This window comes from Canis aureus, chromosome 4 (genome assembly GCF_053574225.1).
Source record: "Canis aureus isolate CA01 chromosome 4, VMU_Caureus_v.1.0, whole genome shotgun sequence".
NCBI classification, from domain to species: Eukaryota; Metazoa; Chordata; class Mammalia; order Carnivora; family Canidae; genus Canis; species Canis aureus.
In genome coordinates this window covers 24,731,326-24,759,315 of record NC_135614.1, presented here as the reverse complement: position 1 = coordinate 24,759,315, position 27,990 = coordinate 24,731,326, and the positions used below count along the sequence as shown (strand labels likewise).

Here is a 27,990-nt window from a genome sequence, read left to right as displayed (position 1 = left end):
GGGGGGGGGGGGGGGGGGGGCGGGGGGGGGGGGGCGGGGGGGGGGGGCGGGGGGGGGCGGGGGGGGGGGGGCGAGCTGCACCATCACGGCAGCGGCCACTGGTCTCTCTTGTCCCCAAAGCAGCCTTATAAAGCAGCGTCACTGTCCCCATCTTACATGAGGAAAAACGGAGGCCCAGGAACACTAACTGATTCAGCACGATTCGGCTACCCGGTGGTAGAGACCGCTTGGGACCCAAATCTGAGGCAAACTCACATGCACTGCGGGGTGGAAGTGGGGGCCTGGCAAGTCTGGAATCAGCTGAGGGTGTGCTGACCTCAAATATTCTGGGAGGGCCCTTGGACACCAGCCCCCAAGTGACTAGCACGTGCCAAGCCTTTGACGGGGGCAGGCCGCCTTCCTTCTGTATCTCCCTCAACCTGAGGCCCCACTAGTCCTGAGTCCCTCCCAGAAATGCAGTGTGCTCTGCGCTCTCTTGGGGTCACCAGGTCACCACCTCCACTCCATTCAACAGCCCAGTGACCAACGTGGCACCACTCCCACTTGACAGAAAAGGCAGGCAGATCAAAGGAAACAGGAACAGCTCTGGCCACAGAGCTGGGGAAGCAGATCCTGGCCCCAGTGGCCCCAAACCCCCCCCCCCCTGCTCCTAAGGGAGGTTCTTCCCCCGAAGCCCAGCTATCTGGTGGGGTGGGTGGGAACCCTGTGCTCTCCCTGCTTGATCGCACTTTCCCTGAATTGTCTTGCTGGATTACCCGCAAAACCCAAACCTTGCATCAGCCAGATGGGCCCTGGCTCTAGTGAGAGCCTCTTTCTGCTTCTCTGGGCTTTCCCCACCGTTATCTGACTCATCGTCTGCTGGTCCCAGGAGACTGGAGAGAGGCGGCCACCTTATCCCTATAGCACAGATGGAGACACTAAGGCAGGAAGTGACCTCTGCCAAGGAGTCGGGGCCAGAGCCAGCAGCAGCTGAGGCTGGAAGGCCACAGGTGGGGTTTCACCGCCTGAGTAATGCTCCTGGGGGGTGGCGAGTGCCACACACTCAGTTAAAGAGTTGTTGTTGCCCTAGAGGAGGCACAAATAGGGGGTGCCTGGGTGGCTCAGTGGTTGAGCGTCTGCCTTTGGCCCCGGTCGTGATCCTGGGGGCCTGGGATTGGGTCCTGCATCAGGCTTCCTGGAGGGAGCCTGCTTCTCCCTTGGCCTATGTCTCTGCCCTTTTTTCTGTGTTTCTCATGAATAAATAAATTAAAAATCCTTTAAAAAAACAAAGTAGGCACAAATATCAGGAGATTTGCGTTGAATGAATGGATGAAGTTTGCAGGTTGCTGGGTGGAGAGATGAGCAGTGATATGGCAGAAAGGATGAATACGATATAGAGGAGGGGAAAAAAAACATTCCAGAAGCCCAGTCCTGCCCCAGTCAGACTCCCCAAGCCCGGCTGGGGCTTGTCCTCACAGTTGTCCCATGTATGAGCATCATCATGGCTCTGGTTTATTGGGTGAGTCCTAATGACCATTGGTGCTTAACACCTTAGAGCCACCATCTCATTTAATTCCTACTTCAACCCGATGAGGTTGGTCTGTACTATCATTATTCCCATTCGGCAGATGACTTATCTGGGAGCTCAGAGAGGTTAAGCAAGTTCCCCAGGGACACACAGCTCAGCCCCCTCCCCCCCCTCCGCCCAACAGGTATGGGACAACAAGCGCAGGGGCTGACTTAGAAGAGCTCTCCAACCCCAACGGGGAAGCTAGGCCCCTGTGTCTGCGGCTCCCACGTGGGGTCGCCCAGGTGTGCCTGCGGGTGGGCGCCAGGTCCGAGCAAGCCTGGAGGGACAAGCTCGGAACAGCGCGGCCCTGTCCTGAGGACAACGAGCCCGGGCGCCTGGGCGGCTGGGGGGCTTGCGGCCGGCCTGCCCCGGCACAGCGAGCCTCCGGCGGTGCCGTCCCCAGAAGCCCAGCCCCGGGGGAGGGGGTGAACCTCTGCGGGCGGCCCCGACGGCGCCCTCCTCCCCGGCCTGACCTGGCCCGGCGCCTGCAGATGGGCCGCGCAGCACGTTACCGGCGATTGCCCCATCCGCGGTCCTGCACGACGTGCACACAGCGCACTCGGCGCCCCGGCGGCCCCGGCCACGCCCCCGGCCCTGGCCACGCCCCCGGTCCCGCCCCCGCCCCGCCCATGGCCCCGCCCGGCCCGGCCCTGGCCACGCCCATCCGTGGCCACGCCCCCAGTCCGGCCCTGGCCCCGCCCCGGCCCCGCGGCAGCTGGACGCCCGGCCCTGGCCACGCCCATGGCCACGCCCCCGGCCCTGGCCCCGCCCTCGGCCCGGCGGCTGCTGGACGCCCGGCCCGACCGAGTCCCCAGCGGCCCGTTAACTTGGCGGCGGTGGCAGCCGCGTCCGGGCCACCTTTGATGCCTGCCCTTTGCTCCGTCTGCTCTAAGGGGACAAATGAGGGAAATTGAGTAACCCGGCTCAGCAAGGCAGGAAACTCCTGGCCGCTTTGTTACTCACGATTTTACACCAACGTTTGGGGGAGGGGGAGGAGGAGGGGGAGGGGGCCTCCTGGGAGAATTTCTGCAGTGGAGGAGCCCGCGGACTGAAGCAGCCCTGGGCGCTGTGAGCCGCTCCAGGCTGGTCTTGCCGGTCTCCACCTGCCAGGCCGGCCCCGTGGTTGACACCCCCGAGGTGCTCCTCAGATTCTTGTTAAAATGCATTTCCTCACCGCCCTCCTGCTCTGGGTGGCTGTCAAGGGAAAGGGGATGGGTTTAGGGCTGAGGCTGAAGCCTGGCATTTGGGGCCAAGGTTCTCCGTTTAGCATGAGTTTGCTGTTTCCCTTGGGCAAATCCCTTGACCTCTCTGGGCTGCATTCCTGGGGAGTCGGGGGATCAGCAAAAAGGTAACTTGCCTGGCCCTAAGGCTCAGGACAAGCGCTGAACTCCTAGCAAGCAGGAGAAAGAGCCTTCCATTTGCAGCAGAGATTTCCTCTCCTGCAGAGATTTCGCCTCCTCCTCCCCCTGGCTGCAGGCACGGTATTCTGTGTCTACACTGAGTGGCAGGAGTAAATGGCTTTCTGTTGCCTATCATCAGATCAAGCCCAAATTTCTTAGCTTGTCACTTGAGACTTTCTGACATAGAGTCTAAAGTCCCAACTACACCCCCACCCTACACCATGCCCTGAAGAGGAACCTCAGACTTCCCTCCCACACACACTACTTATGTTCAGATTTCTATGCCCTTGCTCATGCTGTTCCCTCCCCCAACAAGGCTCTTCCCTGCACTCTTCCATGATTGGCTCCTTCTCAAACAGATCTCCCTTAATGTTACCACCCTAGCAACTTCTTTCCCGGGTACCCAGTCTAGAGCAGGGACCCCGTTATTCCCTCTCAGCGCTTTCTGTTCCTTCCCTCCTCAGCTCTTACTGTCCCTCAGGGTTGGAAGTTTGTCTCTTTGCTGGACTGAAAGGTCTGTGAGGCAGAGATCATGTCCATTTCTCCATCTCCATATTCCCAGCACTTACCCAGGCACATAGTAAGAGCTTAATAAGTGTTTTATGGAAAGGAAGAAAGGATGGATGATGGATTAGCAAAAACACTGAGAATAATCCAAATGCCTACCAGTAGGAGGCCAGTGTTGTCAAACCATGTACAGCTGGATGCAATACTAGGCAACCACTAAGTGGGTACATACCTCCATGGAAAAGTGTTCTGGTACTGTGAGAAGCGAAGAAAATCCCGTTTTTTCTTTTTCTTTTTTGGGGAAGGGCAGGGAGGGGCAGAGGGAGAGAGAGAATCTTAAGCAGGCTCCATGCCCAGGGGGAGCCCGACGGGGGGCTCAATCTCACGGCACTGAGATCATGACCTGAGCCAAAATCAAGAGTCGGACATGTCGGGGGTCTGGGTGGTGCAGTTAGTTGGGTATCCCACCTTTAGTTTTAGCTCAGGTTGTGATCCCAAGCTCATGATCTCAGGGTTGTGAGATCAAGCCCCGGGAGATTGAGATTGAGCCTCGTGTCAGGCTCCACACTCAATGGGGAGTCTGCTTGAGATCTCTCTCCCTCTACCTCTGCCCCTCCTGCTTGTGTTCTCTCTAACATAAATAAATGTCCCAAAAAAAAAAAAAAAAACCAGTTGGACTTTTAACCCAGGCATTCCAGAAGAAAGTCCCTTTCTAATGAACAAAAGCGGGGGTAGTGGTGGATGAGGAGCATAGATATGTCTGTAAACATAAGAAAAGTCAAGATGGGATACACCAAGCTACCTCTGGGGAGTAGGATACAAACATTTTTGTGGTTTAATCTGTATCTAAAACCTTGCTTAGACATCATCTCCTCTGGAAGTCTTCTCTGCTCCTGCCCTGGGGTTAGAGGAGCTGCCTGGAGCGTGCAGCCGGGTGCTCCCAAGCCAGGCCTGGTGCTCCTTCCTCAGAGTCCAGCCCAGAGGCAATGAGTCTGTGGGCTGCTGGGTGGCCCCAGCAGCTCCTCTGGGCACATGAGTTTGTCCACTTTGTGCAGGTGAAAGCAGTGCTGGTGACGACGGTGAGGACAGCAGGACTGATGCCGGGTAGCCCACCTCCACCTGCCAAGTGACATCACCACAGGTTGCCTCAGGCCATCAGCAGAGCTGAAATGTGACAGGAAGCTCCGACTTCGTGCAAGTGGGACTCAGTGGGCTTCCTTCCAGATTCAGGACACTGAGTCCCAGCTGTGGGTGGCACACAGGGCAGCTTCTCACCGCCCCCAGGGTGGCTGGCGTTGAGCAGGGTCAGACACAACTTGGCGTGAACCAAACCTGCCCACTTGCCTGCTGTCTGGACCATGGTGCCTCACCCCCGGGGGACCTAAAGCAACACGATTCAGACCAAGTGGGCCAGGGGAGAGGAAGGAAGAGCGGCAAAGGGCTCAGGGTCAGAAGTCTGAGCTTCTATTCCCACGGGTGCCTGTCATTCTGCTTGTCAGGAAGCAGAAAAGAGTACGGCCCTTTGCTTTCATTTCAAGTTTCACATCTCAGCCTGGCCTCCCTTCCCCTGTCTGTCCCAGAACCGGTTCCCCATCTGAAAAACCCTGGGGGTAGTCCAGGAATGTACCCTCCATCTGGAGTCACTCAGTTTCTGGTAGTTTCAGGTCCACACCCACCAGCCGTGTGTCCTTGGACAACTGGCCTTGCTCCTCTATGCCTCAGTTGCCCTAGTCAACTAGTTAATGCATGGCGAGTGTTGAGAAGTCAGCCCGGTACAAGTGAGTGTATGTTATCCATGCGATTGAGCTACTACCTGTGTGGCTAGGATGGTGACAGTACCTGCTTCATTGAGCTGTTGTGAGGATTGGAGTAGATATTGCACGCCAAGGGCTTGGCTGTGTTGAGCATTTCCTTGTCTTACTAAAGACCATAAGATGCGAGTAGAGATCTTGGGCCCTGAGATGCCAGAGGATTAGTATGGTGGCTGCCTGTGGCCTCCTGGGAGGAGAATGCTTGGTGCTCCATGGTCCATGCAGCCATGCTGGTTCAGTGGTGTTGCCAAGCTGGCTGTTGCTGAGCTGTCTGGTTAGTCAACTGCCTGTTCCTTCAAACTCACTTAAACCAGCTCCATCTGGCCTGGTTTTCCCAACATACCATCCTGGCAGCTGTCACAGGCCCAGAGCACTGGGCAAAGTGTCAGGCCTGCTGCAAAATACATTGGAACTTTATCTGACCCCTGGCTCCTGTCCCAACCAGAAATACATTGGCTGGAACTTGCAGCCAAGCTTGAGCAAGCCTGGAGGCTGGAAAAGGAAGGCAGCAGGGAAACAGGGTCCAGATACTCCACCCCACCCTCTATCCTTGTTGGGCCCCTTTTTATTTACATTATTCTACTAATTAACGTTGTTCCTTACTGTGAAACAGTTTTTAAAACCTAGGGCTTAAATCTGAACTCTTGAGTTTACAGAGAAAGGAGATCTTTCTCCTCCCTCAGTGTTGATTTGTAGCAGTCTTTTTGGAGGCCAGGACAATCCTCTGTGCCACCATCTGGAACTCCCCAGAAAGGGCCCCACACAAGGGCAGCAGTGGCAACCGTGCCCCATTGGAACCTGGCCAGCTCTGGAGGGGGCGGAGCCCAGTTGCAGCATCTCCACCCCAGTCAAGGGTGAGCCTGCCTCAGTGCAAGCTCCCTAAGACCACTCCCGCAGGGAGGTCCCAGGCCAAACAGGTCCTCCTGTAAGTAGCTCCTGGAAAGGCCATTGTCTTCAAATATAAGGAATTCCACGAGTGTCTGGCCCCAAGTGCATTTGAGCATTCAATAGCTTGCCAGTGAAAGGAGAAAACATGAAAACAAAAAAAGTTAAGTGTGTTGCCCAGATAAAGTTTTAGACACTGGGTTACAAATTCGAGAGCTCCAAAATGTCTCGTTACATGGGTAATATTGTCAAGACCCTAAGCCTCACAGATATGGAATTCATTAGATTCAGAATTTTTGGAAAAATCAGCCTAATCAAGTTGAGTGTGTGCTGAATATGAGATCACGTTATGGAACTATTGCTGGTTTTCTCAATGAGAGAATCGAAATGTGATCATTTAGTCGAAACCACAATGAGATATCACCTCACACTCATCAGAATGGCTAAAATCAAAAACACAAGAAGAAAAAGGTGTTGGAAAGGAGGGGGAGGGAAGGAGCCCTCGTGCACTGTTGGTGGGAATGCAAACTGGTGCAGCCACCGTGGAGAACAGTATGGAGTTTCCTCAAGAAATTAAAAATAGAGCTATCATATGATCCAGTCATTTCAGCATTGGGTTTTTATCCAAAGAATGCAAAAACACTAATTCAAAAAGATATATGCACCCCTATGTTTATGGAACAATTATTTACAATAGCCAAGATACAGAAGCAGCTCCAGGGTCCATCCTTCAATAAATGGATAAAGAAGATGTGGTATGAAGGTACCTGTGTGGCTCAGTCAATTAAGCATCTGACTCTTAAATAAATAAATAAACAAACAAACAAATTAATTAATTAATTAAGCGTCTGACTCTTGATTTTGGCTCCGGTCATGATCTTGGGATCCTGGAGTCGAGCCCTGCATCAGGCTCTGTGCACAGCAGAGCATCTTCTTGAGGATTCTCTCTCTCCCTCTGCCCCATCCCCTCACTCACATGAGTGCTCTCTCTCTCTCAAATAAATTTAAAAAAAAAGATGTAATATGTTTATACAATGGAATATTACTCAGCCATAAAAAAGAATGAAATCTTGCCATTTGCAGCAACATAGATGGATCTAGAAGGTATTATACTAAGTGAAATAAGTCAGTCGGAGAAAGGCAAATACCATATTATTTCACTCATATGTGGATTTTTTTTCATATGTGGGAATTTAAGAAATAAAACCATCACAAAAAGAGCCAAAAATCCCCAGACTTAGGTATAGAGAACAAACTGGTGGTTGCCAGAGGGGAGGTGGATGGGAGGGATGGGTGAAATAGGTGAAGGGGATTAACAGGACACTTATTGTGATGAGCACTGAATAGTGTATAGAATTGTTGAATCACTATACTGTACACCTGAAACTAATATCGCATGTTATATGTTAATATATTAATTATATTTGGAATTTTTATTTTATTTTATTTTTTGAGAGACAGAGCATGGTCTCTGAACAGAGGGGAGGGGCAGAGAGAGAGGGAGAGAGAGAATCTCAAGCAGCTCCACACCCAGCGCAGAGCCCAACACAAGCCCGGATCTCACGACCCTGAGTTCATGACTCAAGCCGAAATCGAGAGTCAGATGCTTAAGCAACTGAGCCACCCAGGCAGCCCATGGAATTTTTTAAATGAAATAAAATTACTAAAAATATGTGATCATTTAGGAGAAGATTTCCTATCCTGAGGAGTTCATATTGAAGTATTTAGCGGTGAAACATTATGATGCCAGCAACTTCTTTTCAAATGGTACACCAAAAAAAACACCAAAAACCAAAAACAAAAACGGTACAGATAAAGCAAATATGTCAAAAAGTTAACAATAGTTGAATCCGGGATCCCTGGGTGGCGCAGCGGTTTGGCGCCTGCCTTTGGCCCGGGGCGCGATCCTGGAGACCCGGGATCGAATCCCACATCGGGCTCCCAGCATGGAGCCTGCTTCTCCCTCTGCCTGTGTCTCTGCCTCTCTGTCTCTCTCTGTGTGACTATCATGAATAAATAAATAAAATCTTAAAAAAAAAAAAACAATAGTTGAATCCAGCCAGAGGGTCTCTGTGTGCTTATTGTGTCATTCTTGCAACTTTTCTATATGTCTGAAGACTTTCTCAGTAAAACATGAAGGGGAAACACATAAATAAAATAAGCTTATTCACATGCAAAATAAGTCAACTAGCTGAATTTCACCTCTTCTCTGAAGATAGAAATAGTCGAAACAAGATAGTGTCCAGGATTGTGGAGTTGAGCTAACCATAGAGAGCCAACTATTTTTAAAGAGTTTACTAAGTACATGTTTGGAAACAGTACTGATCATTAAAAATCCTTTTAGCTCATGGCCAAGAGAGGATTCCTAGCTAGAGTCCTGAAAACTGGAAAGATTCCAGCCGTTTTAGCTGCTCGGCACCAGATTTAACTTAACACTAGTCAAGAAACACATTTTGAAGACTTACTATGAGCAAAGCCCTGACACTTCACAAAAGGTGTTTTTCCCTCTGCCTGTAATCTGATACTGAGTACAAAGTAGCCTCGGTTTAGTGGTTTTTGTGTGTGTGTGTGTGTGTGTGTGTGTGTTTGTTATAAGTTGAATTGTGTCACCTGAAACTCCTATGTTGAAGTCCTACTCCTCACTGTGACCTTATTTGGGACTAGGGTCATCGCAGATAGCATTTGTTAAGGTGAAGTCAATGGGGTGGATGCTAATCTAATCCGGTGACTTTATGGAAAGGGGAAATTTGGTCACATAGAGAGAGACACACACACACAGGAAGAACACGATGTGAAGATGGAGGCAGAGATTGGGCTGATGCTCCTGCAAGCCAAGAAGTAGCGAAGATCGCCAGCAAACCACCAGAAGCTGGGACAGACTGTCCCTCGCAGCCCTCAGCACAAGCCAGCCCTACCCATACCTTGATTTTGGACTTCTTGCCTCCAGAACAGGACAATAAATGTCTGTTGTTTAGCGCCCCCCCCGCCCCCCCCCCCCCGGTCTGTGGTCATTTGTTCTGGTAACTCTAGCAAACCTGGTGGTAAAGTAAACATGCCATCGAATTTACAGCTCAGACTGTTTAAAAAGCGTACAGTTCAGTGATATGAATTGCATTCACATTGACACACAGCCGTTTTTTTTATTTTCAGCTAAGACAAAACCCGAGACTACGGGAAGGCTGGAGGGCCTAGTTCCATATCTGCTTCTGCTTAGCTGAGTGACCTGTTTCACCATGTGTGCGAAGAAGATACAGGACAGACAACTTCCTGTTCTGATGCTATCATTGCCCACACGTGGAGAAATTATAACAGCAATAGTAGCTCACAATTTATTGAGCAATTACTATGTTGCAGGACCATGCTAAGGGCTTTACAGGGATTACCTCCTTTAATAATCGCAATAACTTTATCAGGGAGGTATCATTAGTCCCATTTTATAGGTGGGGAAACTGAGACTCAAAGAGATTAAGTGCTCAGTTTTGGCAGCCCGGGGATTGGAACATAAGTCTTCACCACTGTGCATACTTTTTATTTTCTCCAGGGGCCTAGGAGAAAATAAAAAGCAAAAAGATGATTGGTGAGATTAAAACCTAGTTTGTGTTTGTGCCAAATCAGCCGACTGCCCGAGAGCCCCTGGTACACATGTGGTCACACCACCAGCTCGGCTCTCCCATATGTCCCCACGTTCAGGAGAGGACTCCAAAGAGCCCAAGAATTCTAGATTCAAACTTGACTTTCCAGGTCATTCTGACAATGTATTTAGGGAGGTTGGAAAATACAACATTGGACTTGACAGCTTATTAGCTTGAATTATAAATGTTGATTGACTATTTAGACAATGTGGTATGTGGGTTTCCATGTGTGCTCTTGCCCTGTGCCCCACTTGCCATGGTTCCCCTACGCAGGCCCCCCACCCCGGGTGGTCAGAGCAGGGAAGTCCCTCTGAGTGATGGGGAGAAGCCACAAGCTCTGAGCAGGGACCAGGCCAGAAGCTGCCCTCTCGCAATTTCACCGAATTTCATCAGGGGTCAGGAAGTAAGTTGCTACAGGGTGGGGAAAAGTCCAGATCTCTTCCGCGGCCCCACCTGATGCTCGGCCCACTGCAGAGCCCGCATCTCAAATCACATGTGTTTTCCTCCCTTCTGCATACACCTGTTTCCCAGAATAGAAAAGCCTAGAGTGGGCTGACCGAGCAGAAGGAAAGGCAGGGTTGAAGGGACAAGACTGAAAGCGACCTGGTGAAGGGGACGGGGTGGAGGGCAGCACAGGGCAAGGGGCGTGGTGGGGGTTCCTTGGGCCCTGGGGGGGGGAAGGAGGGAGTGGAGATGAGCAAGCCAGGGGCCCCAGCACGTCAGGGTCAGTGGAGGCTCGGGTGAGGCCGCCAGCTGAGGCAGAGATGGGCCAGCGTAGCCTCTGGGGCCAGTGGCAGCCCCACAAAGCCCAACTGGAAACACTGACTCTGGCTAGAAGACCGACCGAGGAGAGGCAGGGTGGTGCAGAACAGCTGAAAATGTCCAAGTTTGGCTGCTGCCCTGTTCAGATCCCTTTCTTCCACGATGCCCTGCGGCTGCGGCCGGGACCGATGGCAACCCCTCTCCGAGCCCATCGCAGCAGGCCTGCGGGCTTGGCCGGGCAGTCGTTATACCCGTTTCACCAGCAAGGGCATGAGAAGTGGACAGGTGGCGTGCCTGGCTCAAGGTCACGGCCAGGAAGGCGTGACCACGAGGCAAAGCCCGACAGCCGAGCGTGGGAAAGGAAAACCAATGGCCAGATTCCAGAAAGGATGCAACACTTGGCATCACCCCCGCCAGAGCTCCAGTGAAGGTGCGCGTCCTGGATGCGGGCTCCCTCGCCTGCCCCCGAGCCTCCCTCCGGGAAGAGAGAGCCCCCCCCCCCCCCGCTCTCTCTAATGGTCCCCGTTCTGCAGATCGAGGCATCTGATGCCCAGGGAGGCTAAGCCAATCGCCCAAAGTCACACAACAGCAGGTGGAGAGACGGGGGGCCCAGGTCAGGGGACAGAGTGCGAGCTGGCCTGGTGCACGGGTGCGCACCCCCACCAGGAGTCCACAGGAGAAAAGCCCACAGAGAACCCGAGTGTCGTGTGAGATGGAGGGCCCGGTTCCAAGCAGCAGGGAACAGCTGTGTTGGCAGGAGGGGGCGAGAATGTGTGTGTGAGCACAGCTTTGACAGCGGCAAACAGTGCGTGGGAGTGTGTTGACAGCAGGGCGTGGGATGGCACTGCCATCGCCATGTGTGTTTCTGCTGGCAGCAGAATGTTCTGGTCTGTGTTGATAAACAATTGTTTGGGCAGGCGTGAGGCTGGAGCAGGGACAGGAGAGGAGCGCTGGGGGCAGGGGGAGGTGGGAGGGAGGGGCGGGCCAAGGCCAGGGCTGCTGCCCCCGCTCCACCCCAGCGCACAGCTTCCAGAACGAGGGGCGGCCGCTGGCAGCTGCTGTTTTCCCAGCTGACCTCACTGGGTGCGAATGTCTGGGTGTGGATCCCTCTGCAAACCACCTGATGCCCATAAACGTGAAAAACAGGAGCAGGGACACGCTGTGAGGAAGAGAGTGTCCTTTGGGAGCTGCTAGTGGCGCGGATGGAGGTGTAATCAACAGCTGAAGCGGTGCAAACACATCGTGACCCCCTTGACCCGGGCGGATTCCTCAAAAGTCAGCTTCTTGGAAGAGGAGGCACCCCTGAGACCATCCCGGCTCATGACTGTAACCAGAGCCCCCGAGGCTCTCGAGGCTCTCGAGTCTCTCGCTGGCTTCCTGGCAGACACAGGTGCAAGCCTGCAAGGACATCTCAACCTAGAAATCACCCACAGGAGCCCCTTCCTGGGGCTTGGGCCGGACCCCATCACTCCCCCACAGGCACACCCCGCACAAGGCCCCTCCACTTGCCCCCTCCCCACTAGCTGACCCCCAAGGCCTCGCACATATTCCTCACCTCCTCCTGGAAGCCTTCCAGGCCAGCTCCAAGCTTAGCACTGTCTCCTCCAGAGCTCCAACTGCTCTTGTTGCCAGGGCCCCTCACACAGGCCTCCCCGCGGCGAGGTAGCCCCAAATGTGCTCTGTGCTGGGCAGTGGATTGGGCACAGTGGGAATTAGGAAGACTCAGTAGTAGCTACCCTGGGGATCTCACGGCTCACTGGGGGTGCACAGAGGGCAAATACAGAGACAGGGGCGTGATAGAGGCCGTGTAAGGGCACCTAAGAAATGCCGTGGGAGGGGGACCCGGGTGGCTCAGTCAGTATGGCATCTGCCTTCAGCTCAGGTCATGATCCCGGGGTCCTGGGATCGAGCCCCACATCAGGCTCCCGGCTCAGCGGGGAGCCTGCTTCTCCCTCTCCCCCTGCCTGCTGCTCTGCCTGCCTGTGCGCCCTCTCTGTCAAGTCAATAAATAAATAAAATTTTCAAAAAGAAACGCCACGGGAGATCAACAAGGAGAGCCATCCCTCCGGATTTGGAGACGAGGGGAGAGTTAACGCACCGGAGCGAGGGAGCGGCCTGCCCAGGTAGGTGCAGGTCCTCTGAGTTCAGGCATCCTTCGAAGCCAGCACATGGTAGCTGCTAAATCAATGCCTGTGGTTTCTGGATTCAGAGTGTCCCAGGCACCCTCTGAAATCCTAGTTTGGGACCTGGAGGCTCCCCTGCCCTCCCGCCCTCTGCCCTCCGTGGGGTTGGAGGAAGGAAGCTTTGGTGCTGGGGGGAGGTTGGCGCAGCTGTTCCCTGTCCTGCCGGCTGCCCCCTTACTGCCAACAGCCTGCCACTGGCCAGGGGTGGTTGCCGAGTGCCCGACATGCTGCTGCGTCCCGTCCCTTCTTGTCCACCAGGGTTCACAGCTCCGCTCACCCCAAAGGCCAAGGGCAAAACACCTTGGAGCAAGGCTCCTGGCCTCGGACAGACAGATCCCCTGGCAAGGGCCAGACTCTCCATCTCTTGCGGCGGTTCAGCAAAACCACGGCCCTTGCTTCTCCTCGTGAGGCCCTGCCAGGAGACAGACCCGCTTTCCTTTCTACGCTCAAATAGAATTCTTCCCAGCTGTCCCATTCTAACAGGACCACCCTCACCGCCCTACAGTGGCTGGCTGCCTCTGTGCATCCACATGAGCAACGTCAGAGGATCCTCACCCCAAACCACCTTCCCCTGGCCCATGTGGTGTCTGAAGTTGCACTGCTAGCCCTATCCTCGGGAGGCCTTATAAAAATATGATTCACGGTTGAGTCACTATGTGGGACACCTGGAACTAACACAACACTGTACGTTAACTATACTGGAATTGAAATAGAGTAAATGATTGCTGTGCCCTTACAACTGGTTAAAACAATACATTTTATGTTACGTGTATTTTGCCACGAAAACAAACATTTTGGGTGGATATGCTCCAAAATGTCAATGGCATTATTTTATAGAAGATAGACATTTGGGTAACTTCACTCTCAATTTTATGCTTTCTTTTTTTTTTTTCTTTAAAGATTTTATTTATTTATTCATGAGAGAGAGAGAGAGAGGCAGAGGGAGAAGCAGGCTCCCTGTGGGGAGCCTGATGTGGGACTCGATCCAGGGACCCCAGGACCACGCCCTGAGCCGAAGGCAGATGCTCAACCGCTGAGCCACCCAGGTGTCCCAGTTTTATGCTTTCCTATATTATTTGATTTTTCTTAAGCAGTCGGGCATGTATTACTGGATCGTCAGAAAGGAAGATAATGTCCTTTCTGCTTTGAGAAATAAACACTTTGGCTCTCAAAAAATATATGTAATTTGGCTCCTGGAGAAGCAACACCTGAAGTCAGCATATGTCTGACTTCCTAGATCAGGGAATTTTGAAAAGAATCCCTTGGGGAGGAATAAAGAAATGCAGGTTCCCTGGCCCAGGTGGAGGAGCAGCCCCAGTGATTCTGCAGGCAGCCACATCTTCTAATCCCTGCCTTGGAGACCCACCCCCTCCTCCAGGCTGAGCTCCCCCACAGGGTAGGAAGAAATGGGGGCTCCTGCCACTCAGGGCTGCTGTTGGGAACCCCTCCCTCCCAGGGGCAGAGCCAAGACCTGGGTCTTCCCAGTTCTTTTCCATGGGGGCCTCCACCTGCCTTTCCTTGTTTAACAGATACTTTGGGGAAATGGCAGGGATGGCCACCTTGATGGCAGGGCGCACCCAATCTTTGAGGCTGGATGAGGCCTGGAGAGGTCATCCAGTCCATCCCCCTGTCTCCAGGCAGCACTAGAATTATCTCAGCCGGGTAAGCCTTTATCTTGTTTTGAGGACTTAGGAAGCTGGGTATTCCACACCCTTCCTTGGTCAGCCATTCTCATGTCTAAACATTCCTAGCCAGGAAGTCCTTCCTCATGTCTAATCCAAACTTTTTATGCTAAGAGTTTCCATCCTGTGGCTCTTGTGGTTGGAGACAGGGAAATGGCTCTTGCTTCCCTGCCTTCATGCTAGGTCAAGAACCACCAGAGCCTTGAATCAATACCAAAGTCCTAAGTTGCTATGAACCCCAGGCAAGTTGCTACTACTCTTGGAACTTCAGTTTCCTCACCTGTAAAATGAGGCCGATGACATCCAAAGTGCAGGAACTGAGAGGATCAAACGAGGTATGAGTATGTGCATGAGGCATAAAACTTACCAGCAACGTGAGACTGTAATTATCATTAATAAATAACAACCACCCATCCTTGCCGAACCATTGTATGAAAATGGTTTCCAATGGGGTGGTACAAAAGATAATTTTAGGTGCTACTAGAACACATATCTTAAAATTTAAATTTAGGGCAGCCTGCGTGGCTCAGCGGTTTAGCGCCGCCTTCAGCCTAGGGCATGACCCTGAAGCCTGGGGATCGAGTCCCACATCAGGCTCCCTGCATGGAGCCTGCTTCTCCTTTGGCCTTGTCTCTGCCTCTCTCTCTCTCTCTCTCTCTGTGCCTCTCATGAATAAATAAATAAAATCTTAAAAATAAATAAAATTTAAATTTAATGTGTGTTAGAAAAAAAATAAAAGCACATCAAATCCTGGATTTTATGGGTAGTTTTTTAAAGATTTTATTTATTCATTCATGAGGGACACAGACTCGGGCAGAGGGAGAAGCAAGCTCCCTACAGGTAGCCTGATGCGGAACTCGATCCCAGGACCCCGGGATCATGACCTGAGCTAAAGGCAGACTCTCAACCACTGAGCCACCCAGGTGCCCCCAGGATTTTGTAAGTATTATTGCTTAGAACAGGGGCATGTTAAGATAACAACAGCAACAAAACTTACCATCGTTTTACGGAAAAAATATCAAGTAAATGATACTCTAGGTAGCATGAGGCTAGGGCCAAAATTGTGAGGGTGCCTTGAGAAATGCCATCAGAGTAGAGCTGGCCAAGGAGAATGAAGGAGGCTGGTTCTACAGAGTGGGCAAGAGAGGCTGAGTCAGGCAAAGGATGAGAAGTGAAGTCTCAGAGGACAGGAGGAGACAATGATTGAGTGCCCTGCCCCCAGATGCAGCCTTCTCTGGGTTCTAGAACAGTCCGCGCCCCCCCCCCCCCCCCCAGAGCTGGGCTGTTCCCAGCTCTAGCAAGGATGGGGATTTCTTGTCCGTATTGTAGTCTCCAGGGCTCAGAGCCCCTCTTTGTCCAGCTCTCCCCTGCCAGAGGGAGTTAGACAACCCTGACCCCCCTCCTGAGTCCCTCCTGCACCATTGCCCAGCTATGGTCTGTTAGCTTTGCTGTGGAATTCACAGCTTCCCAAACAGATCCCTCTCCTCCACTGTCAACATGGGATTAAGCAAAGAGGCCTGGCAGAGAAGGTCATCTGAGAGCCCCTGTGTGCCTGGCCCCTGGCTGGGCACCAGGACACAGAGTGAGTGAAAGAGGCCCCTGCTCTCCAGGACCTCACAGCAGAGCCAGGGAAACCCTCCTCCCACGGCCGTCCCAGCTATCATAGGGCTTTGTCTACGTTAGGGCAGTGGGGGAAATGGTCCTCTCTGCCTGAGGGTCCTTGGCCTCCAGGAACCAGGCATCTTATTGGAAAAAAACATTACTTCCCCATTACCTCCCTCCGGGAAGGGGCTCCAGGCCCTCGCTTACCCTTTATGCCTAGTCCCAGTAGCGAGCATCGTAATACCTCCTCTTGAACTGGAGTTTCTCAACCCTGGTGTCTGTACACCCAGTTCTCTGGAGTCTGAGATATCTCTATGAGACTTTAAGATGCCTATGTTTTCATTTTGGAATCATCTAAAAAAAAAAATCGGTATAAACAAATGCTACATCATCTGGATGCTTGGCTTACAGCCGAGTATGTGATCACAGAATTTTAGCATCTACATTTGTACCAGTGTTTATGGAAAGCAGTCAACTTGGGTTTTGTTTTTTTATTTTTAATTTAAGTAGATGCTGCATATGGAAAAATACACAAACCTTAAGTATATAGCTGGATGAATTTTCACAAAGAGAACACATCTGTGAACCCAACAGGAAACACAATATTATTACTGCTTCCCCGGAGACCCTCCTCAAGAACTCTTACACTCCTCAGTGGTAACCACTGTCCTTCACAGCAGAGATGAGTTCTCCACATTTCCGAACTTGATATACTGGGCCATATAGAATCACTCTTTGATCCCTGGCTTCTTTCTCTCAACATAACGCCCATGAGATTTATCCATGTTGGCATGTAGCCGTAGATTGCCGTGGTTAGTGTCTCATCAGTGCTTCTCAAAGTAGGGTCCTCAGAGGTAGGCTTCCAGTAATCCACCAGCTAGAGAAAAGCAACTGCAGGTGCCTGATGGTTCAGAAGGGGGTCGAAAGCATCCCACTTGCAAGGCACACGGTCCTGCCGTGAGCATTCACTCTACAGCCAGGGTCCTGCCACAGCCCCACTCCAGACTCTCCGACTGGGGCTTCCCCGGAGCACCACGCTGGGCCAGGCCTCTAGGTCTTTGCAAATGCTGCTCCGAACTCCTGGGATGCCCTCCCCTCGTTTGTCTGCCTAGCAAAGGCTTATGTGTTTGCCTCCTCCATGAGGTCTCCCCCGGCTCCCCTGGGCAGACTCAGGCACCCCTTTTCTTATGCTTTATCCATGTTACCCCTCGGCCTTTATCACCCCATGTGGTCACTTCAAGTCTGTCTCCCCATTGGACTATGGGCTTTGAGACCAGGAGTGAGTGTGGGGCGACACTGGACTCCCTCCCAGAGTGACTGAGTTGGGAGTCTTGCTGCACCCCTACCCAGGGCCATCAGAGGCGGGAGCAGGATTCTCTGTCCTGGCTCACCTACCTCATTAAACATGGCGTTCAGTTGGCTCCAACATCCCTGCCTCATCAGCAAGGGTGGACAGCATCAGAACAATGGCATGGGAGTCCTTGGCCAAGCCGGCACACCAGGGAATTAAAGGCCTGGACAGTCCTGCTTGGGCCAATGCCAGGCCCTAGGGCCCAAGGATGAGATACTTTACTAGACAGGCATCAGTTTCCTCATCTGTGAAATGGGAACAATGAACCAGGTCACCTTCCTCTTCCCTGGGAAGAGTATGAAGTTAATGAATGCCCAAGACCGGATGTGACTATACCTAAGACCTAGTGCAAGCTGCCCGAAGGCAAGGGAATGGCCTAGGTGACCCTAGGTTCTCTCCTCCTGCCTGGGACTGAAGGACGGTGTGAGAGCCACAGTTCAGCTGCAGCTGCTCATCTTGGTCCTCCACCCTTCCCTGGGGGGGAGGGGTCTTTCCTGGGAAGCCCTGACCTGCTTGCTGAGCACCTACCCCACTTATTCCCACCTAAATTTGCCCCATCCTGTGCCTTGCCCCTGCAGTGCTGTGTCCAGTCCACGGCAGGAAATTGGGGTTCTTTGTCCTTTCTCACAGAACCCTGTTCCCGGTGCCCCCGCTCTAGGCAGCCTTCTCCTGCTCACTCTGGGACGATGGGCTCGTCCACACTCTTGCCATTTGAGAAGGGTCCGCGTCCTGGCCTCCCGGGCCCTCCGCATCCTGAGGCGGAGCTGGGACCACTGAACGCGGTTCTGGGAAAAGCGGGCTCCACCCAGCGGGGCAGGAGAGCCGCAGCGCCCCGTTGCCGCGGCAACCAGAAGCCCCCCCCCCCCCCCCCCGCCTCTCCCCTGGCCGCTGAGGCCGCCATCCCTCCTTCGCCGCCAGCAGGGACCAACCCGAGGCAGGCTGAGGGGCCCCCGGGGCTGGTTCTGCCGCAGGGAAGCCCGCCCGCGGGGACCCACCTCTCAGGGCCGCGGGGCGCGGGGGGGGGGGGCGAGCCTCTCGCAGGATGTTCTCGGGCGGGGCTGCGTAGACGCACAGCTGGGTTGTTGGGCCGGGAAGGAAGCAGTTTTTCTTCCCAGCAATTCGGGTCGCCAGAGAGGCCGGGCGGGGCGGGGGGCGGGGGGGCTCCTTGGGACGGCAGCCGGGAGTTCCCCGAGGGCTGCCTGGCGGAGGCGGAGGCGCGGGCGCCGGGGGCGGGGAGGAGGCTGCGGTGCAGAAGTGTTAGGGCAGCGGGTGGGGAGGATCCGCGGAGGTCAGCTGGGGCGCCGGGCCCCGGGCTCGCGGTCGGGGAGGCGCCCGGGTCGCACCCCCGCCCTGCCCTCCGCAGCGCCACCGGGCACACGGCGGCCTTCCTCTCCGTGTTCCCGAGGAGGGAGGGTCCCATCACCTTCCCCTGCGCCCAGCACCCCGGGAGCTCCCTCCCCTAAATGCCTGCAAGACGACCGTGAAAGAGGTGGGGGGGGCTACCTTCCCCCGCACCTTACGGATGGGGAAACTGAGGCTCACGGAGGCTACCTGGGGGACGCCTCGGGGAGCTCGTCCCAGCCAGGCGGGAGGCGCGCCCCACCCCCGCCCCGGCACCCGGCACCCGGCACCCCGCCCCCACCCCCACCCCCACCCCCACCCCCCGCCCCCCCGCCCCGGCACCCCGCCGCCCCGCCGCCGGAAGGAAGGGTCGCGCCAAGCTGGGAGACTTGCGTGGTTTCCTTTAGCAAAACTGCGTCAGACTCTGTCTGGGGGTAAACCGCCGCTAACTGGTGACAGTGCCCTGATTGCAACAGATCAGAGAGGGGAAACCGAGCCTTCGCGGCCTCCTCCGCCCTCTCTGGAAAGTTCCCTTTTCAGGGGACAACAGATTAAAGAAGGGAGAGCCCGCCCTCCCCAGAGAGGGAAGAGGGTGTTTGGAACTCCGCTTGCTCTTTCAGAACCGCCTAAAATCACCCCTGGAAGCCTCGCTTAACAATAACGGACCCATTGAACTAAGGCTGATTGGGGTTGAGGCCCGGCAGAGAGCACCCTGACCCGGCAGAGAGCACCCCGACCCGCCGGCACCCTGTGCGCCAGGGAGGGGCCCCGCGGGGAGCGCTAGCCTGGGCCTCATCTCCCTCATCTGCGAAATGGACTTGATTAGAGTGTGAGGATTAGGAAAAGTAATCAGCACACCCACTAGAACCTTTCTTGGTGCTGCTGAGCTCTGGAGGGGTCAGGTGGCCCTCCGTACCGAGTATCCCTCACCCCCCAGAGGCATCCCAACCCCAAAACACCAGGCTTTCCAAGGACCACACACTCAGGGAGAGGCTTTTGCCCAAATGCCCTTGCAGTTCACTCCCGGGGGGCCAGAGTCAGAATCTGTAACAAACACTTAAGGAACACCTAAAAATTGATATGTTTTGAGTGCCTAACATATGTCAGACTCTATATTTCTTTTAAAGATTTTACCTATTTGAGAGAGAGAGAAAGAGAGAGCACGAGTAGGGGGCAGAGGTAGAGGGAAAAGTCGACTGCCTGCTGAGCAGGGAGCCTGATGGGGTGGGGGTGGGGCTCGATCCCAGCACCCCAAGATCATGATCTGAGCCTAAGGCAAATGCTTAACCGACTGAGCCACCCAGGTGCCCCTGTCAGGCTCTATATTAAGTGTTGAACCCTGATCAATCCTTTTAATCATTCCAGAACAACCTTTCTTTTTTTTTTTTTTTTTAAGATTTTATTTGCTTATTCATGAGAGACACAGAGAGAGAGAGAGAGAGGCAGAGACACAGGCAGAGGGAGAAGCAGCCTCCATGCAGGGAGCCCGACGTGGGACTCGATCCCGGGTCTCCAGGACCAGGCCCTGGGCCAAAGGCAGAGCTAAACCGCTGAACCACCCGGGCTGCCAACAACCCTTTTTTTCTCTTGAAAAATACTGTGGGCAGTTATTCCCATGTTGCAGATGTTCAAACTGAAGTTTATAGAGAAGTTAAGAAAGTTCACCGTGTGAATTTCTGACTCTTTCTGATGCAAATGACAGAAAACTTGACTCAAACTGGTTTATGCTAAAAATAGAATTTGCTGGCTCAGAAAACTGAAAAATCCAGGCATGACTTGATCTGGAGACTCCAAAATGTCATAAAGACTGAATCCCTCCACTCTGTCTTCGCCGTTTTGGTGCCACATTTGGGCTCCATGAGTGGTCTTCAAAGAGCAGCTCCAGGTTCATATCATCCTGAGGCCTAGTTCTGTATAAAAGAGGGTCTTGGATGGGTACCTGGGGGGCTCAGTGTTTGGGCATCTACCTTCAGCTCCAGGTGTGATCCTGGGGTCCTGGGATCAAGTCCTACGTCGGGTTCCCCGCAGAGACCCTGATTCTCCCTCTGCCTGTGTCTCTGCCTCCCTCTCTGTCTCTCTCATGAATACATAAATAAAAATCTTTAAAAAAATAAATAAATAAATAAATAAAAGAAAAAAGAGGGTCTTGGTAATTGCAACACAAGTCTCGGGATTTACTCTATTACACAGGCTAGCGGAGGGTCATGTGACCACCTCACAAAAGGCACAACCAGGGAAGCTATGGCACTGATTGGCGGCCTGGTCACGTGCAGCCTCGCCTGTACCAAGGGGCTGTAAGGGCAGGAGGGAGGACTCTTTCTCCCAAGGAGGAACAGAAAAGATGGGGGAATGGGTGCTAGCAGCTAACTCGACCCGTGTCTTGCAGGTCATAGGTGGCGTGGTTGAGAAGAGTTGGGGCAGGGAGTGAGCCTTGGCAGTCGGACTGCAGAACCCTAATTCCTCTACACCTCGCCTGCAGGTTCCAGCCCAGTAGAGAAAGCCCGGATGTGGAAGGTAAGGAAGTTCCCTTGCCCTGCGGGGAGAGGGCCCAGGTCACATCCAGAACCTATCCCCACCTCCCACCCTGGCTGCTGTTGTTCCCGGAGGATCCCAGGAGCCTCTCTGATAGCTGGGCCTGGGCTATTACCTGCCCCACTGGGGCAGACCTTAGTTGGAGTTACGCACTGTCCTGGGGTCTAATTGCTTCCCATTTCTCCAAGCAGAGGGGAGATTCCTTGGGGTCTAGGACAATGTTCTCCCTTTTCCTGTATGTGGTCTCTCTGGGACCAAGCAGAATTCGTGCAGTATAGGTAGCAATGGTGATTTTGAGATGCCCTCAGAAGATCCTTTTCTACCCCCATGTACCTCCTTTACTATAAAAAAAATTTCATCTTTAGGGGCAACTGGGGGCTCAGTGGTTGAGCATCTGCCTTTGACTCAGCTTGTGATCCCGGGGTCCGGGGATCGAGTCCCGCATCAGGCTCCCCCGGGGGAGCCTGCTTCTCCCTCTGCCTACGGCTCTGCCTCTCTCTCTGGGTCTCTCACGAGTAAATAATAAAAATCTTAAGAAACAAAACAAATTCCATCATTAGATAGGATTTCACTCCTTTAATTCCCCTTAAGAGTCAAATTCCCCTGAGAAAGGCAGCATGGTAAGTCTCATCACTCATTCACACAGTAGTGAGAAGTAGTTCACAGAATTTTTCCTGAGGGCAGGCTTCGTCATCACAGCCACCGTTGATTGAGTGCCTAGTAGGTGCTTTCCACTGATTCAAGAGCTTCTCATGCGTTATCTCATTTAATTCTCACCCCTCTGTGAGGTGGCTACTCTGAGTGACCCCATTTTCCAGGCGAGGAGACTGAGGCCCAGAGAGGTTAATGATCTTGCCCAAAGTCTGCAAGCAGTAGAACAGGGATTTGAACCCATGAAGTCTGGTCCCCAAACCTACACGCTCCATGCACCCAACCAAGATAATCATTAATACTTTTCAGCTTACAAATAGATTTAATACATCTTTAGGACTTCCCTATAATTCAGCAAAGTTGTTAGTATAAGCAGCCTCATTTTTAGAGGAGAACACCGAGGGGTGCCTAAGTGGCTCAGTTGGCAAGCGTCCAGTTCCTGACGTTGGCTCAGGTCATGGTGTCAGAATCTGAAATCAAGCCCCGCGTTAGGCTTGGCACTGGGCATGGAGCCTGCTTAAGGTGCTCCCTCTCCCTCTCCCCAACCCCCACCTCTGTCTCAAAAAGAGAGGGGGGGGCGTGAGAGGAGAACAGTGAGGAGGCTAAATTCAGTCAATAGATGAGCTTGCAGATCCAGGGTTTGACCCAATATTCCCATCTGAGATGACTGACCCCACACAGCACCCAGTGAGAAGAGCCTTGGGTCAGCGACCTGGTGTCCTGGGAACAGAGGGAGAGTGTGGGGGGCCTGGAAGCTGGGAGCTGTCAAAACAAACCCACTCCTTCCTCTCCTCTCTCCCTCCCTCCTCCTTTCCTTCTCTTTCTTCCCTCCTTCCTCCCACTCATTCATTCAGCTACCTGGACACCTACTAGGCGGGAGAGCTACGGGTAAGCAATGACCAGAACAAGTGTCCCTTATGCTCTCACAGGGTTGATAGTCTAAAAAACAAATAAACAGGGGCACCTGGCTGGCTCAGTGGTTGGAGCAGGTGGCTCTTGATCTCGGGATCATGAGTTCCAGCCCCATGTTGGGTGTAGAGATCACTGAAAATAAATAAATTAAAAATAAAACAAAAAAACAAGGGCACCTGAATGGCTCAGTTGGTTGAACATCTGCCTTCGACTCGGGTCATGATCTCAGAGTCCTGGGGTCGAGCCCCACATCGGGCTCCCAGCTCAGCGGGGAACGTACTTCTCCCTCTCCTGCTCCCTCTGCTTTGCTCTCTCTCTCTGTCAAGTAAATAAATAAAATCTTTAAAAAAAACAAAAACCTTGCTATTTCTTGAGTGTTTATGGTAAGCAGGGCCCATGCTAGGTGCTGACATGCATCAGCCCCATAGGCCACTTTCTCAGGTAGGAGATGGACACTTAGGAAGAGTGACATGCATTATCTCATTTAATGACTCCAGAGTAACTCCAGAGTCCCAGCATTTCACCACTAGACTGGGCTGCACCCATCTTGGGGTGTAGTGAAGATCTAGTGGATGGTTAGAGTGAGTGCACATGCACACACACACACACACACACACACACACACACACAGCAGTGGCTCTGACTCCAAACAGCCAGCACCAGAGGCAGCCATTCCTGTTGTCTCCAGCACCTTCCTTCCCACCGGGAGCCTCCAGCACCCTCCTTCCCACCGGGAGCCAGGCCCAACCCCACACAGGAGCTGAGTGGGAAAAGGCCATCTCCCAAGGAAAGGATAGGCAGCTCCGAATGAAAACCCCCAGGAAAATTGAGTGAGACTGATCTAACCAGAGGTTCTGAAGGAGACCTCACCAGCTCTCCCTGGGCAGTCTGTAGCATGACGTCTGTGTGCCTTGGTTTCCTTTCCTGTAAGTTGACCCGCTCACAGGCTGTGTCTGAAGTACTACCTATAAGAAACTTCCTAGATCCAGCTGGATAGGGAAGCGCCCTGCTTCCTGACTTGGTCCTTCCAGGTTCTTCACAGGGATTGTATTTCCCATTTTACAGAGATGGAAACGAGGCTCAGAGAGGCTGACCCACAGCCACCTAATGAGTGTTAGAAATGTAATGAGAAGCCATCCAGGTTTTGAATCTGTTGCCCCACAAGTGTCTACTAAGCACTCAACTGCATGCCAAAGTCTGAGCTACGTCCAAGAGATATGGCAGTGAGGAAGGTAGGTTTGTCCTACCTCTAGGAGAGTCAATTTCGGTGGGGGTGACAGATGAGAGGAAATACTGGAAATGTTGGCAGAAGAAAGTGACAAGAGCTGGAAGACTTTTGGGAGGGTAAAGGACAGAGGTCCCCTTGGGGCTGTCTCAGCTTCCACATTTGGGAGGACCCAAAGAGCAAAGATTTTGGGGGCTGATCGTAGTCTTGGTTCAAGTAGGGTGCTAACTGGGAGGAGGAGTTGGAGCTGCCCCACCCAAAAATACCCAGACACCTCTCAGGCCACGCACTGCCTGCCTGGAGTTTCCACCACAACTGTTTCCTTGTCTGGGGTGGTTTCCAGCCCCACCTGCTTTCCTGGAGTCCAGTTCATCTATCACTCCTACCAGGCATGTACCTGGTGTCTAGTGTCATTCTGAGTAATTCCAGAAACCCAGGTGCCCTCACCTGCTCTTGATTCAGTTTGACTCACCCTCCTCATTTCTGGAAGGTGGCTCTTGGCTGTTCTGACCTCATGCTTGGGCACCGGATACCTCTGGGAGGAGGATCCTCCTCCTCACTCCTGAAGGTTAAGCCAGTAGGTGTCATGCCGAGGAAGTGGAGGAGCCCTGAGGAGGAAACCCTCATCCACCCAGGATTAACGTCCTCCTTCTACAGCCCACTCCTTTAGTGGCCCACTTAGCCACATCTTAGTGGCCCACTCAGCCACATCCTGAAAGGATGTCTCCTTTCCAGTGATCACCCATGTTCTCCCTGTCTGTCCCAGGAAAAGGCTATTATCTAGGAAGAATAGCTAGTGTTAATTGATTGTTTACTATGAGCTAGGTACTCTGTAGACATTGTTAGAGTCTCACGACATTCCATTGTTGGTTTTTATTTTCCAGATGAGAAAATTGAAACTCAGAGAGGAGACTCGTCTTGTCTGAGGTCACACAGCAAGGGATTGGCTGAAGTGGGATTGGAACCGAGGTATACTAGATGTCTGAATTGTTTAACCAAGGCCACACACACCTGACCCCCATGCCACCTGTTCACGGGTAGAGAGGGAAGATGGGGGTCATTCCACCTGCCAAGCTTGAGCCTGCTCAGATCCTGCCTCATGCACCCCCAGGATCCTTTTCTGGTGGTTCTGAGGGGATAGAAGCTCTGAGAGGAGCCAGCATTTGCTCAACCCAGGAATCTGACAGTCACCACATCCTTGATGGGGTGAAGCCCAGACCTACAGAACACCCATCGCAGGTGCTCCCCTTATGAGTGGGCCAGGTCTATGATGCTTGGTGGCAGTCATGGCCACCAAGTCATCCCTCCTCATTTTATATGGGCCCAAGCCCGCCATGGCAGCTGTCGCCCTCTTTCCCACCCACCGCTTGTCCCCAGTTGGCTCTGCATCCCTCCCACTGGGCCTCCCTTGCCTATCCTACCTTCACAAGGGGTAAGGCCCAGAGCCGTGCTAACTAACCACTAGCCCCCTGTGGTTGTTGAGCACTTGAAATGTGATTAGTGCTGCTGACGAACTGAATTTTAAATTTTATTTAATTCTAATCAAATTACATTTAAATTTTAAAATTGATAATGTAGCAGGGATGCCTGGCTGCCTCAGTTGATAGAGCATGTCTCTTGATCTCAGGTTTGTAAGTTTGAGCCCACAATGGGAGTAGAGTTTACTTAAAAATAAAATGTTTTTAAAAATTGATAATGTAGGGCAGCCCGGGTGGCTCAGAAGTTTAGCACCACCTTTGGGCCAGGTTGTGATTCTGGAGACCCGGGATGGAGTCCCACATCGGGCTCCCTGCATGGAGCCTGCTTCTCCCTCTGCCTGTGTCTCTGCCTCTCTCTCTCTCTGTCTCTGTGTCATGAATAAATAAATAAAATATTCAGAAAAAATTGATAATGTAGTTATTGAAAAACATTTAAATATGTGTGGAACACCTTGGGCATGAAATCTACTTTTACAACGGCAAATTTTATGGAATCTAAATATAGGTCATTTTCTGATGAAAATTTTGCAAGTACCATAAGTATAAACTAGGTTTTGAATGCTTAGTAATAGAAAAATGTAAAAATATCTCATTAATATTTTTTACATTGATTACATGTCAAAATGCTAGTCTTTTGTATATCGTATTAAATAAAATATATTATTAAAATTGATTTCACCTGACTATTTTTGTAACGTAGCTACTAGACAGTTTTTCGGTTATGTATATGACTCATATTCTATTTCTATCAGACGGTGCTAGTCTGGAGGTTAAATGCGTGGGTTCAAATCCTGGCTCTGTGTGTCCTTGAGCAACTTAACCAGACTCTCCGGGTCTCAGTTCCTCACCCACCTATAAGACAGGGATAATAGTAGCACCTCCCTCAGAGCTGTGCAGAGGAATAAAGGAGAAAATGTTTGTAAAGCACTTAGCGCAGTGCCTGGTGTATAGTAGTGCTCAGGAGTGGGGGGAAAGAGCAACATTATAGGCTTCCTCTTATCATAACACTCCAAGTGCAGTTGAACTAAACTCACCAATATCTAGGGGGCCTGGCTCTGGGGCTTCCAAGGAGTGAGCAAGCCATGGGCTCTCCTGGAACCCATCGCCTAGGAGGGAGGCTGCTCCTGAAAGAAGCCGGCTAAGGGCAGGTGGTACATGGAGCTGAGGGAGAGGGCCTCCAGCTGCTTCTGCAGGAGTGGCCGGGGAAGGCTTCCCTGGGGAGTGGGGCCTGTTTGAGCTAAACCTGGCTGGCAAGGAGCCAATCCAATGGAACTGAGGAGAGGGTGTCCTGTAGGGTGAACAGCTTACACTCAAGGGCGGCGGCACCAGCGCAGGCGGTGGCTGTCCACTTCTGGAACTGTGCCATCTGCTTCACCAAATTTTCCATTTCTTGCCTCGGCTCCCTCCTGGCTCCAACACTGTCCCTGTGTTCATGGCAATCGTAAGGCCCACATCACTCCCCTGCTCATCTCCCCTGTCTGCCTGTGAGAGCCTCCTCCCTCCTTTGCTGCTCCAGCCAGGCCTGTGCTGGGAGGTTTCCCCTGATGGCTCTCCAGGCTCCCCACCACACCTCCGCTCTGTCTGCGGTTCTTCTAGACTGACCACCTCATTCTACACCATCCTGGGTCCCACCCTCTCTCTCTTCATCTTTCCAGGGTGGTCGTGCCTCCCCAACAAACTTGCCCCTTTCTTAGGGCAGGAACCAGAACCAGCTCTTACCCACCTCCTAGCACCGGCTGAGCCTCTCAGTGAGACCTATGGATTGCCAGATCCCCTCATGGGGGAAGCCGAGAGGCATGCCTGCCCAGGCACAGTGGAAAATCCCTGGCAGAGGGAAGGGCTATGGAAATTTCTTCTTAACGTTCTCTTTCCAGACTTGGCCTTGCCCCAGAGAGCAGTTAAGCATTTGCCCAGTGACCTGCAAGGTGGCTCTATTCTGCCTCTTGTCCCCACCCCCACCCTAGGCTTGAACCCGGCAAGCAGTGATGAGGCTGGAACAAGCAGCAAGTGGCAGCTGAGCTCAGCCTCCGAGAATGGCACTTGATGTCTTCAGTCTCACCGCCTGAGTTCTAAGATGAAGACACAAGGGTCAGTGGCAAAACGATTCGAGGCTGCAAATCTCTCTACTCCCAGTTCAAGCTGCTTCTGTGCCTGTGGCCTTATCTGTAAATGGGCATAATAGTGATAGTACCTACTTGTTAGGATTGGTGGTATGCGAAGTGCATTAAAGATGTAGAACATGGGCAGCCCAGGTGGCTCAGTGGTTTAGCGCCGCCTTCAGCCCAGGGCCTGATCCTGGAGACCCGGAATTGAGTCCCATGTAGGGCTGCCTGCATGGAGCCTGCTTCTCCCTCTGCCTGTGTCTCTGCCTGCCTCTCTCTGTGTGTCTCTCATGAATAAATACATAAATAAATCTTAAAAAAAAAGATGTGGAACATGCTATAAATATGAACTCTGTAGCCTCTCTAACCCTGAGCCTGCTCTTCC

At 52.7% G+C, this 27,990-nt stretch overlaps 2 long non-coding RNA genes across 7 annotated transcripts; one reads left to right on the top strand and one right to left on the bottom strand.

Annotated features, from left to right (window-relative positions):
- Window positions 1-4,115: 4,115 nt before the first annotated feature.
- Window positions 4,116-18,217, bottom strand: LOC144312336 (uncharacterized). Of its 5 annotated transcripts, none has more exons than XR_013377815.1 (5): window positions 16,551-18,217; window positions 16,221-16,367; window positions 15,409-15,538; window positions 12,102-12,230; window positions 9,456-11,944 (listed from the first exon to the last, which is right to left on the bottom strand). It is a non-coding gene; the product is annotated as an uncharacterized LOC144312336 (long non-coding RNA). The 5 variants fall into 5 exon arrangements; XR_013377817.1 differs by lacking the exon at window positions 15,409-15,538 and having other exon boundaries at window positions 16,551-16,914; window positions 17,409-18,217; XR_013377816.1 differs by lacking the exon at window positions 15,409-15,538 and having other exon boundaries at window positions 16,551-17,609; window positions 18,042-18,217.
- A 20-nt stretch (window positions 18,218-18,237) lies between these two features.
- Window positions 18,238-25,708, top strand: LOC144312335 (uncharacterized). Of its 2 annotated transcripts, XR_013377811.1 has the most exons (4): window positions 18,238-18,298; window positions 21,092-21,219; window positions 23,866-24,032; window positions 24,910-25,708. It is a non-coding gene; the product is annotated as an uncharacterized LOC144312335 (long non-coding RNA). The 2 variants fall into 2 exon arrangements; XR_013377810.1 differs by lacking the exon at window positions 18,238-18,298 and having other exon boundaries at window positions 20,179-21,219.
- Window positions 25,709-27,990: the final 2,282 nt, after the last annotated feature.